Raw genomic sequence first — 13819 nt, 5'->3', positions numbered from 1 at the left:
AATTTAATTTTGATTTTTAAAATTATTAATAATTTAATAGACTGACATTTCTGTATGGAAAATTTACATATCAATGTTAATCCTTATATTTTGCGTAATAGATCGACCTTTAGCATCTCAAAATATTTGTCTAACTCTCCTTTATTCAGATGCGCTTGTAGTTTTAATAATTTTTAAGAAACTAATTCAAATGATATATTTTTCTCCAGTATGGCTTCATTTAAGCGATAATTAAGAAATTCCACCTAATTTCACAAGGAACGATAAATATTGTCCTATTTTTCCTATTGTCTTTATTCATATGTATATAGTTCTTTATATGTGTATACATATTCATATGTGTATACTTCTTTATTGTTTATAAGAGATATTATTAAATAAGGTAGTTAGGTTTATGTTACTTAGTATTTTGTTAGGTTTGGTAAAAATATAATATTTGGCAAAGCGCTCACTTGGATTTAAATTCATAAGATATTTTGTGCTTTCCTGTTATTGAATTGCTTAGTCTATCTGTAGGAGAGCCTTGTACTTAAAAAAATAAATAATAAAATAAATAAATAAATTATAAACATATTTTTGGAAACAAAAATGTTCTTCAACGAAAAAAATTAAACTTAAAAACTTTGGCGACAGGGCAGAAAATTAGTATAATTTAATTTATTAAAAACAAATCGGATCTTTTATTAACCATCTTTATTAAAAATATTTCATTACCGTCACTTAATTTTTAGTTCACTAAATATAATATTATCACGATTTGTAATTTTAGTTAAATTCTATAATCTACATTTAAACAGAATCCGTAGATAAAAGACCTTAAGGATCCACCCTCTTTTATTAAAAATTTATTAACCCACGATAGACGGACGATTTGTAACGCAATCCGCCGCTCTTTAGATAACAAATCTTAAGGGAGTTACGGGCTTACTTTTTGCATCGTTGCCCTGATTATTTTCTGAATATATCCGAAGGGTCGTGGCCGGTGAGCTGGAAAATTATTTTGCGGAGTTGAATGATACATTCTTGTGGAATTACGCACATTTTGAGGGCTTCTTAGTTATATAAACGCATCTAAGGGGTGTTTCATTACCGAGGGTGGAGGAAACTAATAAAGGGAAAATCTGTTTTATTTTTGAATACTACTAGGATAGATATATATAAATTAATAGATATTATTTACTAATATATAAATGATTACCTAATATTTATTAATTCTGTAATATAAAAAGATTCTTTAGGCTTGTTATTATATTATTTGCATAATAGCATTATTTCCCTAGATGTAATTATTCTGTTTTAGCACTAATATAAAAGACAAATTAAAAATCATTTAATTTCGGATTTATAAACAGTATGAGTGCAATTAGTATAAATTAAAGATGGTGGTATTTTAATAACTAATATTATATGCTTACTTTATTATTCTAGCACGTGATTTCTAATAGGTTAGGTTATGTTTAGTATGAGTAGTTTCACCAAATAGTTCTCTCTATACACTATCAATATTTTGCTTTTTCATGTTGCACGAAATGCTTAAGGCTAGTTCTGGAGCTATACAATTTTAGCACCTTTCTTCGAGATCTTTTGAACTTTTTGAACCGTGTAGTCTGGTCTTGTAGACTCATTATTTTAGCAGCAAGATGTTACTACCCATTATTACACTAAACGGTTACTATTCGAAGATATTTTAAGGGTTTTGGTGTTTTAGTATTTACAAACATTTTACATATTTGTATCTCTTACACATTCAGGTTTCCGAGTTATGTTGAGTAATTCTATCTATAATCGAGTATATTTGAATGGAAAAAGCACTTAATGATTTATTTGTAATATATTTATTAACAGCAAACTTAGATCCAGTTCTTCGTGATCAAAACGATAATCACATAAATTACTTACACGCTTATGGTTACAGAACTCTCAAGACCTCTTTAAACTCTTTTAAATATAATGAATAAATCAACACTATTAAAGAATTAGCGGTTAATAAGGGTTATAATTCAAAGATTTTTAATAACAGAATCTCAAAATACAGGTTTAAAAATAAGGTTCTATTTGCATGTTCTGAAATAGCTAATTAAATTCTTAAACAATGATTGAATAAATAACACTTACGTTTCTCTTTGTTTTTTAGGTCCTATTTCATTTCAAATTTCCAAAATTTTAACTGACTAAACAGATATTATAATAGGTTATCCAAATTAGCTATCCATCATCTGTAAATTTATTATTAGTGCAAATACCAAATTGTTTAAATTAGCAAATTAGTAGCATTTTTAACGTTTGACAAACAATTGAGAATCGTATATTTGAGTTTTTTAGTAAAATAACATTTTTTAAAATGAAATCCCTATGTATTATATTTTTTTCAGGTAAAACATCAAATTTTAAACCAAAAAGTTTTTAATGACTACTCTCCAAACCAAAGTTTTGACACTTAAACGCAAACAAGTAAATTGTACCGCTAAACTTTATTTTGAACATCAACAAAAAAAAAACAAATATTTTTAAAGACGATGCTCGAAAACACCACCTTGTTTTTTAATACATTTTTGGCCACATTTTTCAACTGCTCGAACTGCCTTAAGTATGGTCTATCTACTTAGGTTTTCTATTCCCTAACTGCAGTTTCTAAAGCGTCGACGTTATCGTACCTTCGCTTGTAAATTTGGTTCTTTAAGTAACCCTTATAAGAAGTTATCATATGGGGGCTAGATCTGGCAATCTGGGAGACCACTGAATGGGTCCATATGTCCATATGTATCCACTGATCATTAAAAGTAGTACGTAGAAAATTATAAGTATCTCTGTAGTTTTGGGTAGGTGCGCCACCTTACTGAAAATGCAGATGACGTTTATTTATAAGATCTAATTCGTCTAAGAAATTATTTAAAAGTTTCGTAATAAATTCCACATATCTTTCACCAATTAGGGTGCCTTCATAAAAGAACCGGCCAACAAGCTTTGAACCTATTATACCGCACCAAACGTTGAAACTGAAACGGACTTGTGGACGTCTTGGATGTACTAACAATAGATTTTCTCTTGACCAATAATGGTGATGTTTTCTATTAAACATTCAGAATTTGAGGAAATTGATTCAGTCAAATTATTTATAAATTTTAAAACAACATCCATAAAAGGGTATCAGGGAATTAACTTATCTGAAGAAGTAAAAAATTGAAAGGGAAATAAAACAAAATTGTAAGTTTTTAATATAATCACAGCAGTAATAATAATAACCCAATATACAGGGTGTAACATAAGTGATGACTTTAATTTTAAGGGGTGATTCCTTGTCATATTTTAAGTAAAAAAGTTCATATAAATATATGTCTGGAAATGCTTCGTTTTCGAGATACAGGGTGTTAAACTTTTTTTAAATCGACTTTTTATTAATATATCATAAACGCATTTACCGAATTTGTTAAAATCTTTAAATTTTGTTAGTCACTTTATAAGGTACCTTTTGGAATTCACATCTGGCCTAGAAATATCAGGGGCATGCCCACGGGCTAAGTCGGATGATTTTTTTGTAAAAAAATATCGCCCGGTACATTTTTTGTAAGTATGATATTTCTTTTAAATAAAGCATCTAAAAATGAAACTTTTTTGTCTCTTACATTTTTTGCGTATAACATAGATTTTTTTGTTTCGTTTAGAAATAAATAATTAAAAATCATATTTCGGCACGTCTCGGGCCTCCATAAAAAAAATAAAATGCTTTAAAATTAACTGACAAATTACCAGCATGTTTATTATTTAACAACTAAGAAAAAACCTTAAATAAATTTCTTTGCAAAACGCATACTTGAGCGAAAATAAAAATTAATAAGATGCTATTTTTGATGTTTAAATTTTAATGCAATGGCGTCGCAAATGGTTACCTATTTAAAATTTATTTGTTGTTTGTGTACGCCACCATTTTTTTTGTGCGAGATATTTGTACAAATTTAAGCAATTAAAAATACGATCGCTTAATTTTTGTGAAAAATAATAAAAACTTACTTTAGTTTTAAATATCATCAAAATTTTATTAAATCAAATGCTCGAAATGAGAACCACGATTGTCAATACAAGCACGCAATCTTCTTCCCATCGACTGGCGCACACGTTCGAAAATTCCTGGTGTGTTGCGTATGACATTAGAAGAGTTTACATATCAGTTTACAGACGTCGCATAAACAAGCGATTTCAGATATCCCCAAAAGAAATAGTCCAGAGGATTCAGGTCTGGAGATCGTGCTGGCCATAGCTGAGGTCCCCCCCGACCTATCCATTGCTGTGCAAAAGTATCATTTAGATAGTTTCGAGCGACAAGACTAAAATGAGCAGGTGCACCGTCGTGCATAAATCACATGGTATTTCTTGTTGCTAGTGGTATGTCTTCTAATAAATCTGGCAATATTTCTTCTAAAAATTGTCTGTAAGTATAACCATTCAGCCTAGGAGGGAGAAAGTGCGGTCCGATAAGATGATCACCGATAATTCCGGCCCAAACATTCACGAAAAACTGCTGTTGAAATCCACCTTCTCCAATGGCATGGGGATTTTCAAAGTCCCAAAGATGGTTATTGTGGAATTTTCTGATGGCTTTCCGTGAAAAACAGGCCTCATCTGTGAAAAGAATTTTAGCCGTAAAATTTGGATTCTGGGCAGCTTTTTAAAGAAACCACTGGCAAAACTCTAATCGTGCAGGAAAATCTGTTGGCAACAGTGCTTGCACAAACACTTTCGTGGCTGATGTTAAGCTGTAACGACAATCTTCGCGTGCTAGTTGACGGGTCGTCTTCCACTGCCTGCAGAATTGCTTCCTCTAGTTGTGGCGTCATTATTACTCTCGGTCTACCAACGCGCTCAGCATGAGCATTGACAGATCCAGTCTCACACAGACGCGCATGGAGTCTTATGAAAGTTCTTTCTGGTGGAATTGGTCTATCGGGAAAGCACTCATGATAAATTCGACGGGCTTCTGTACTATTTCCATCTGCAAGGCCATAAATTAAATACATTTGAGCTAATTCGGCGTTATTCATAGTTATCGGCACAGTAAAACACATTCAACTAACAGTACCCAGTACCTGGTAAATGTTAATGTAAGACATAGGAATGTTCTTATCAGAGAAATTTTTATACATACCTGCATAAATATGTAGTATTCCCAATAAAATCAATTTTGAAGCATTTTAGGTTTTTTTTATGGAGGCCCGAGACGTTCTAAAATATGGTTTTTAAAATTTATTTCTAAACGAAGCAAGATACAAAAAAAAAATTAAGAGACAAAAAAGTTTCATTTTTAGATGCTTTATTTAAAAAAAAATATCATACTTACAAAAAATGTACCGGGCGATATTTTTTTAACAAAAAAATCATCCGACTTAGCCCGTGGGCACGCCCCTGAAATTTCTAGGCCAGATGTGAGAATTCCAAGAGGTGCCTTATAAAGTGACTAACAAAATGTAGAGATTTCAACAGATTCGGTAAATGCGTTTATGAGATATTAATAAAAAATCGATTTAAAAAAAAGTCTAACTCCCTGTATCTCGTAAACGAAGCATTTCCGGACATATGTTTATATAATGTTTTTTACTTAAAAAATGATAAGGAATCGCTCCTTAAAATGAAAGTCATCACTTATGTTACACCCTGTATATAAGCTTTTTATGATTAATGTCTCTGTCCTCAGATCTTTATTCATACTGCGACTGATACTGTGCATAACATTTCATATTAATGCTCTTTGATTATTTAGTTTGTTTTACTTATCTTATTAACAAAAAAAAAAAAAAATATTTATTTGAGAAGGAACAATGAAGAGTGGTAAGAACAATAAGGAACATTGTTTCAAGGTTCTATAGTTAAAATATCATCATAATAATGAATTAAATTGACCACACTAATCACGACTTACTTCCGAACTACTTAACACTTACTACCATTTTTTTGCTGATAAAAGTAAACGCTGCAGCTATACAGGGTTTAATAAGTGATGACTTTAATTTTAAGAGATTATTTCTTGTAATTTTTTAACTAAAAAAACTTTTATAAACGTATGTCCGGAGACGCTACGTTTTCGAAATACAGGGTGTTAAACGATTTTTTAAATCGGTTTTTGATTTTTTATTAATTTATACAAAAACGCGTTTACCGATCTTGTTGAAATTTTTACAGTTTGTTAAATATTTTACAAACTGTAAATTTTACCCCTTTTTGTCGTTTGATTTTTCTGCGTATCTTATTCTTCGTTTCCATTATATTTCATTCATATTTCAGCACTCATAATGGTTTTTGGCCTCTATAACTAAAAGGTTCAAAATAACCTGAAAATTTACTAATATGTTTAAAATTTAAAAACTTAAAAAGCTTTCAATAAACAAGTTAATAAGATACTACTTTTGGTGCTTAAATTCTAAATATTAATTGCAATGGCCTCGCAAATAGTTAGCTGATTAAAATATATTTGTTTTGCATATATGCCACCAATTTTATGTGTTTAATATTTGTATCAAACTAAGCAATTAAAAATTAAGAAAACGTTTTTCAGATATTAATAAAAAGTTGATTGAAAAAAAAATTACATCCTATAACTCGAAATAAAGCACCTTCGGACATAGACTTAGGTATCTGAATTTTTTTACATAAAAAAATACAAGGAATCACCTCTTAAAATTAAAGTCATCACTTATGTTACAATCTGCATATTTGCATCTTAATACGTATGTATGTATGTAGTACGTACTAGTAGACGGAGTACATCTTGATTGGTGCATACATTTTCTAAAAAAACCTATTTACGTAACGGTGGTCTACTATTTTTCTCTGTTTCAGTTTAAGTAGTCGTTTTTAATTTTGACAAGTAAATACTTTGTTTTTTTGCTTTATTTTATAATTTCTATATTTATGAAATGCTATATATAGAAATAATCTGCACTTTTAATTTTATTGATTTAAGTAGCTCACGTTTTAATAGTAATATGTTATACTTATATATAAAGCAGTGCGGCTCTTAATTATCCTTCTCCTCTTATCTTTTGAATCCGTTTATATAAAAATTTGAAATTTGGCACACATCATTAGCAACTTAAATACTACTACGAGCACCGCACGCTTTTTACCTTGATTTGAATTATTCTGTTAATACCTTAAATTTTATTATGATTTTTATTTGAGATAATTAATTATGATTTATTGTCCGACCTTCTACTACTGTAATAAATAAAAACTCTTTGTAATTAAAAAATATTTTTTACTTTTCAGTTCAACTAACAACGAAAGTGTGTTTTTTGAATTTTTTAATTTTTTCAAACTATTATTTATTTTCTACATCTTATATGAATAATAATTCGAGTAACCTACGTTTATGAGACTTATTAGTACCCACGCATGTGTAAGGAATAAAGAAGGTGAGAATGCAACTACCCTAAAGACATTTTAGTCTCCGTTGTGCAGAGCCGCGTACCCATACAAGTTCGAAAGAGTAAGTTGTAGACTCCAGAAATTAGTAAGAGTAACTCTGAGAGTGCATCTATGCGCAGATCGCGTGCTACCTCTGTCTCTCTTACTCTCCTACAGAGGATCTAAAAAAAAACTTTTATAATCCTGGCAGTCCTAATAAAAATAATGGGAAACTGTTATTAAATGATTACTTTGTCATCCGTCCTTGATATGTGTGTAAAGTTTCAAGTTGATCAGAGTTTTAGAAACCATTGAAAATTAAGCTCAAAAATTCCGTTACATATTTACATACACACATAGATACAACTGGAGCTAATAAAAGCGTATTAATAATTAATTAGATAAAATAAGTAGCAAAAGTTTTATTGTAACTTTAATAGATCCATCATCAAATTCGGTACAATTCGGAAAAACGATGATATCTCGAAAACCGTAACACTTGGTATAATACTATAGGGTTAAATATATTCAAAATTATCTCATTTATCACCCCCCTTTCTTATATACGTCGGTGAACCAAACACCCTGTATAGTAAAGCAGTAATTAGATTCATATTAAGAGACAAATCATTTGTTTTCCAAGTCATACATTTAATACTAAGGCAAACAGTAATAAAGAAGCAGTAACACAATTGGAAAATGTCAAAAAACGTTTTTTTTTACTACCGTGCGTGTAAAGTTTTCACTCTACACACGTTCCAGAGTTTATAAAGATTCACGCACTAGTGCCTAAAAGCTAGTCTCTTTTTACGTACTGGTGCGTGAAAAGTAATTCGACGTTTATTTGAAATTTAATTTATAATTTGTCAAACATTTTTTCTTGGCGGTTTTTTTACGCACTAGTGCGTAATTTTTTTTTTAATTTGGTATGTTTTATTTTCTTATGTTTTCTTTAGTAGTAAAAAAATTTTTGTATGTTACACGTGTGTAAAATCTCCTTTTTTATATATAGGAATTTTATATTCCTATTATATTGTGCCAAAAATATCCAACATGCTTCCATTTGATATAAAAAATAAAAACTAATCAAATAAAAAAAAACTAATCGGAAAATTAAAACATGGTTATTTGTAAATAATATAGATTGGTTTACTAAGTGACTTGTTCGTGCTTACTTGCCACTCTATTTTCTGGTATAAGTTATAACTTTCCATTATTTATAAAAAGTTTTTTTTCTTATATTTATTTAAAAGATGTGCACACACAGATGTAATCTATTGTGAACTCTAAATAAGATTTATATTATATGTATATCACTTGCAATCATGGGCGAAGTTAGGGGGGCTTGGGGGGGCTTAGCCCCCTTTAAAATGAAATTAGCCCCCCCAAAAAAATTGTTTAAAACGTAAAAAAACAGAAAGTATAAGACTTAAAGAATATGTGGTTGAAGCTTCCACTTCCGCAGTACACGAAGAAACGTTCTTAAATTCACCTTTGATAAAAAATGAGGCACAAAAGTTTTGGCTAATTTCAATTTATTATAGGTCTCTCGACAATATAATAAATCATCTAAAAATAAGATTTTCTTTCGAAAGTCAGAAATTAGCTAAATCTGAGATACCTTTTTAATCGATAGGGAGCTATTAAAAGCTGAAATGACCGTTATTGGGAATTGCATAAATAAAAGCCAGAGCCACAACATTACCATTTCTGATATTAAAGATGTATTAAGAAAAGAGACTTTTCCAAATGCATATACCCTTATGCAAATAGCATTAGTTTTGCCAATTTCTTTAGCGTCCTGCGAACGCTCTTTCTCAATGAGAAGAATTAAAAATCGGTTTAGGTCAACGATGGGTCAGGATCGATTTAATTCTTTAGCACTAACCACTCTTAGTATTGAAAGTGGTCTAACAAAGTCATTGTCGCCAGATGAAATTTTAAAAGAGTTTTTAAAAAAAGGAAATCGAAAAGTTTTATTAGAGTAGTTATAAGATAATTTTATTGGATTTCATTTCATTTAAGGACATTTTTAATAAATTTTGCTTTTACTATTTTTGAAGAATTATTGCGTTTTATTAAAATGATATTGGTTTTGAAGGTGGCAGACAATGGAGAAGTAATATCTAATTGTCGGATTTGCATTGTCATTAATTTAAACAAAGTTAAACACGACGTTTTGGTTGGTAAGTATCTCCAACCGTTACCATAAAAACTGAATACCATATTAAGTGTAAACTGTTAGTTTACACTTAATATAAGATTTTAATATAATAATGGTTGGAGATACTTACCAACCGAAACGTCGTGTTTAACTTTGTCTAAATTAATTAAGTCCGACAATTAGATATTAAAATGATATTATTTTGAACTTTGAAATTTTTCTTGAAAGTTTAAATTTTTTTAAAAAACTAGCGACTTTTGACTTTTGCTGTGTATTCAATATACTCCAATATATATATACAGAATAGTTCATACATTATGGATATTGCAATAAAATTCAGAAACGTGTTCCTTGGATGAAACCTAATATGAAAATAAAAGTAAAAGAAATTCATGATATTATGTATATAGTATAGCAAATTAGAATAGAAGCTGTTTAAGACTATTCTTTTTTTTTAATAATTTTAACGACTTATAAGTGAAAATGAAGGTGCCCACCAAAAAATTTGTTACCTCCGGCGGCGCCTGCGGCGGACTTTTCTTTGATGGCCACCCCCTCACCTCTTCGTGTAACTCTGCCCCTGGATGGGGGCTTTAGCCCCCCATTTTTGAGGCTCTAACTTCGCCCATGCTTGCAATATTTGTAATATACTTGGACTTGAATTTGAATATTATAATTTTCATACGCTTTAATTCGAAGAACTTATAACATTAGTATAAATAGAATAGACCATTTTTATTTATTTGAATAAAAGAAAATAAACTAATTCAGAAAAATAGTTCAAACGTATTGCAAAAAATCCGATAAGGTACATAAATATTTTATATGTATGTTTCTTGTTATAAAAAATAGCCATGGCGTACTATTAAATTATGCATTTAATTTTAGAAAATTGTCATTTATTTCCGTGTTATAAAAAAAGTGCATACTATTATATATTTTGTAAGACTGTAAAAAAGACATATTTTATAGTTTATAAATATAGAGAGTGTTTTATTCATAAAAACATAAGTTTGGTTTAACTCAAAAATAGTTAATAAGTAACAAAAATTATCTACACCACTGTATTCAAAGAATAATGTAGATAGAAGGGAAGAATACCATAATACAGCACTTTTAAAAATGCCCTGTATTTAAAAGCTAAAAGGACTATGAAAATTTTGTTACCGGCAACTTTAGCTTTAAAAAAAAGTAGTAGATAGTCGTCTGTTGTCTATCTATTGTAGACTGTCTACTACTTTTAACCTTAACGAGATACAAAAGATACAAAAATTGTATCTCATTAACGTTAAAAATAACGAAGATATCACGCAAATGGGACACCCTATACAATTCAGTAAATAAATAAACCTTTTTATTATTAATAATATTACTATTATTACTATTACTATTAATAATCATACTCCGTATTTATGAAGGTTTTTTCTCTCAATTCACCCTATATGTTCAGTAATCATGCCATATAAATTCCGATCCAAAAAAACAACCCCTCCCCACAACATTCACGCAAACCGTAATAAAAAAAAGACATTAACGAAAACAACAAACCCATATCGGTCCAATGAAAAACGAGACTCGGCAGCAGCGCACCGAAAATACATCACTCATGTGAACAAAAGAACAATTTCCCAATTCTACCAACTGTCAGCAAAAAGAACACTACCCGAGTTGTTTAGTCCTTTTCCATAGCCCCCGCTTATTTTATTGACATGACAAAAAGCCAGTAAAAAAAAATATATGACAGCTGGTTCAGTTTTGGTGGGGGCAAGCGATTGTGTGATGACGTAACACTTGCTCCAAGGGGCGGCACTTTAACCATACCGCCTACGGATCCGATTGGAGTTGGGCGTGACTTTCGAAATCGACTACAGCCACACCTCCATCCATACATATACTTCCGTATCTATCTGCACGTGAAGGTAAAAAAGACATAAGGGGGTCCTTTGGTTGATTATTTGATGTTCTCTGCTCGAGGAGACGTGCAAAAAAGAACGTATATTGGAGATATGAGGGAGCTGTTATTAAATATGAATCTGTTCTCTGTGGGAAGATTGGTTTGCTGGGTTGACGGTTGCTTCATTATGGATATTTAAATATTAATGTCGTTTTTAATGTATGGCTATATTAGAATAGCAATCTTTACTTTTTTCTATCCTTTCAATGGTTTTTTATAACCATATACACCTAAAAAGTTCTTACAATTTATGTTGTTACAATTTATTTGAATCGCATATTAGTTTTACCACTAACCAAATCTCTTGATTTTATTCTCGACACGTGTTTCGCTAACGGCTGTCTCAGTAGGCCCCTGAGACATTAAAATTACCTTATGAATGTTTTTCAGTTAGCCAACAGTTTATTTTAAAAGTCAATTATTTAATTTTAAGTGAAGATGGAATTCTTGTTTTTTTTTTGTGTATCTTCTTTATTCCCAGAGCCAGCGCGAGAAAAGTTGGTGCCCAACGCGAACTTAAAATTTTGGACCATCCTCCATCCATCCTGATTTTACAAATTATTTTCTTAAACAAAGTCGAAAACTATTAGTATATTCACTTTAAGTATTTAATTGGTTAGAAATTTTTGGTGCACTCCAATTTACTTTAATTTGTTCTTTAAAACAAAAGAAATACTTCTTTTACTTTGAGTACACTAAACTTTTCGATGGGAATGAACAAGTACAGAGCAAAATATTTTTATTTACAAAAAAAAACATTTTTTTTTATTACAAAATACACGTTTTGACATTTCTTATTTATACTGACATTACACGCGGTTTTTAGTCAAAACTTAAAACTATTACATTTTTATTTTTCTTGTCTATAATTAAGAAAACGTTGATGTAATTCCTGTTAAATCTATTTTTTGGGCAATTTGTTCAATGGAAAGGATTCAATAGTTCAATAGTTGAACGCGAGTAGGTTCTAATCAATTTGTTCGCCACTAGCAATCGACGTTGGGATTATAAGTAAAATTCGTATACCAACATTTAAATTAGACATAACTGACAATTATGCCTAATTTAAATGTTGATTAGGTCTGACAATTTATGTTGTGAAACATAATTTAGTAGACCATTTTTATTTAATTTATTCACTTATTTATTAAAAACAAATAGGATATTAACAGGCCGAAACCCAAAGGAACATCCACAAATTACTAAGTGTTTTAGATGTACTTTACTTAAAAATAATACAAGAGCAAAAATACAATAAAGTGCTTAGTTTCTAATTTAGTGTTCTTGTTAATAAAAACTAAAATTCCTATTAATCAGAACTAAGATTTGCGACAAAATAAATCTAGAATAAAAAAATGTGGAATTATAAGTAAAGTATACGACTTTACTATTTATTGTATAAGGAAAGTATACGACTTATGGCGAATTCTTTGGTACATTGGTTTTATACAAGCAGACTGGAAACAAATAAGAGTTTCGAAAATGTCTGTAGTCAATATGGAAATAATTAGTTTATAGAGAAAGAACATGTCTGTGTGAGAGCGATGTGTTTCAAGAGAATATAATTGATATTTAACTCTAAGTTCTATTAAATTAGAATATAAGTTAAATGTACCAGTATTTTTATAGTCTCAAAATCTTAAAAATTTATTTTGTATTGTTTCCAATTTGTTAGCATGCACCGTATATTGCAGAGCGCAGATAACGGAGGCAAACCTCAAGCGACTATAAACATAGGCAAAATATAATGCTTTTAGAGAGTTTGTAGAGATTAATAGTCTACTATTTCTTACAATTAAGAAGTTTTCTCGATTACACTTAATACTTAAGTAATTAATATGTTTTGAGAAAGTTAACTTTTAATTACATATGACACCCAGATCCTTCATTTTATCAGTCCTCTTAAGTAAAATTCTATTAAAATTATAGTCAAATTAAAATAAACTAGTATTACGTGTAAAACTAATAAATGCGCTCTTATCATAATTAAGGTAAAGTTTATTTTTTGACAATTCTCAAAACATATGTCCAAATTATTTTGTAAAAGAAAGCAATCACCAAGATTATTGATGGGAGCAAAAATCTTAATATCGTCTGCCTAAAGTAAATACTTTGGAGAAAGTAAAATATTTTATAACATCATTCAAATAGATTATAAAAAGTAAGGGCCCTAAGTGAGAACCTTGTGGTACGTCTGAAGTAACTGGATACGTGAAGAACTGGTGGTCGCGTGCAGTTACATACTGGGATCGATTAAAAATGTACGACGCTAACCACCGAAGGAGATGAACTTCTCCGGCAAGTTT

General features: G+C 30.0%; 1 protein-coding gene across 3 annotated transcripts in view; it reads left to right on the top strand.

Moving 5' to 3' along the window:
* Nucleotides 1-13819, top strand: part of LOC126740260 (homeobox protein OTX1-like) — a 272215-nt gene that overhangs the window by 203880 nt on the left and 54516 nt on the right. The window lies entirely within an intron of this gene.

The sequence above is a fragment of the Anthonomus grandis genome, chromosome 9 (genome assembly GCF_022605725.1).
Source record: "Anthonomus grandis grandis chromosome 9, icAntGran1.3, whole genome shotgun sequence".
NCBI lineage: Eukaryota > Metazoa > Arthropoda > Insecta > Coleoptera > Curculionidae > Anthonomus > Anthonomus grandis.
The sequence above is the reverse complement of the archived record's forward strand: the minus strand, read 5'-3'. Positions and strand labels throughout refer to the sequence as shown.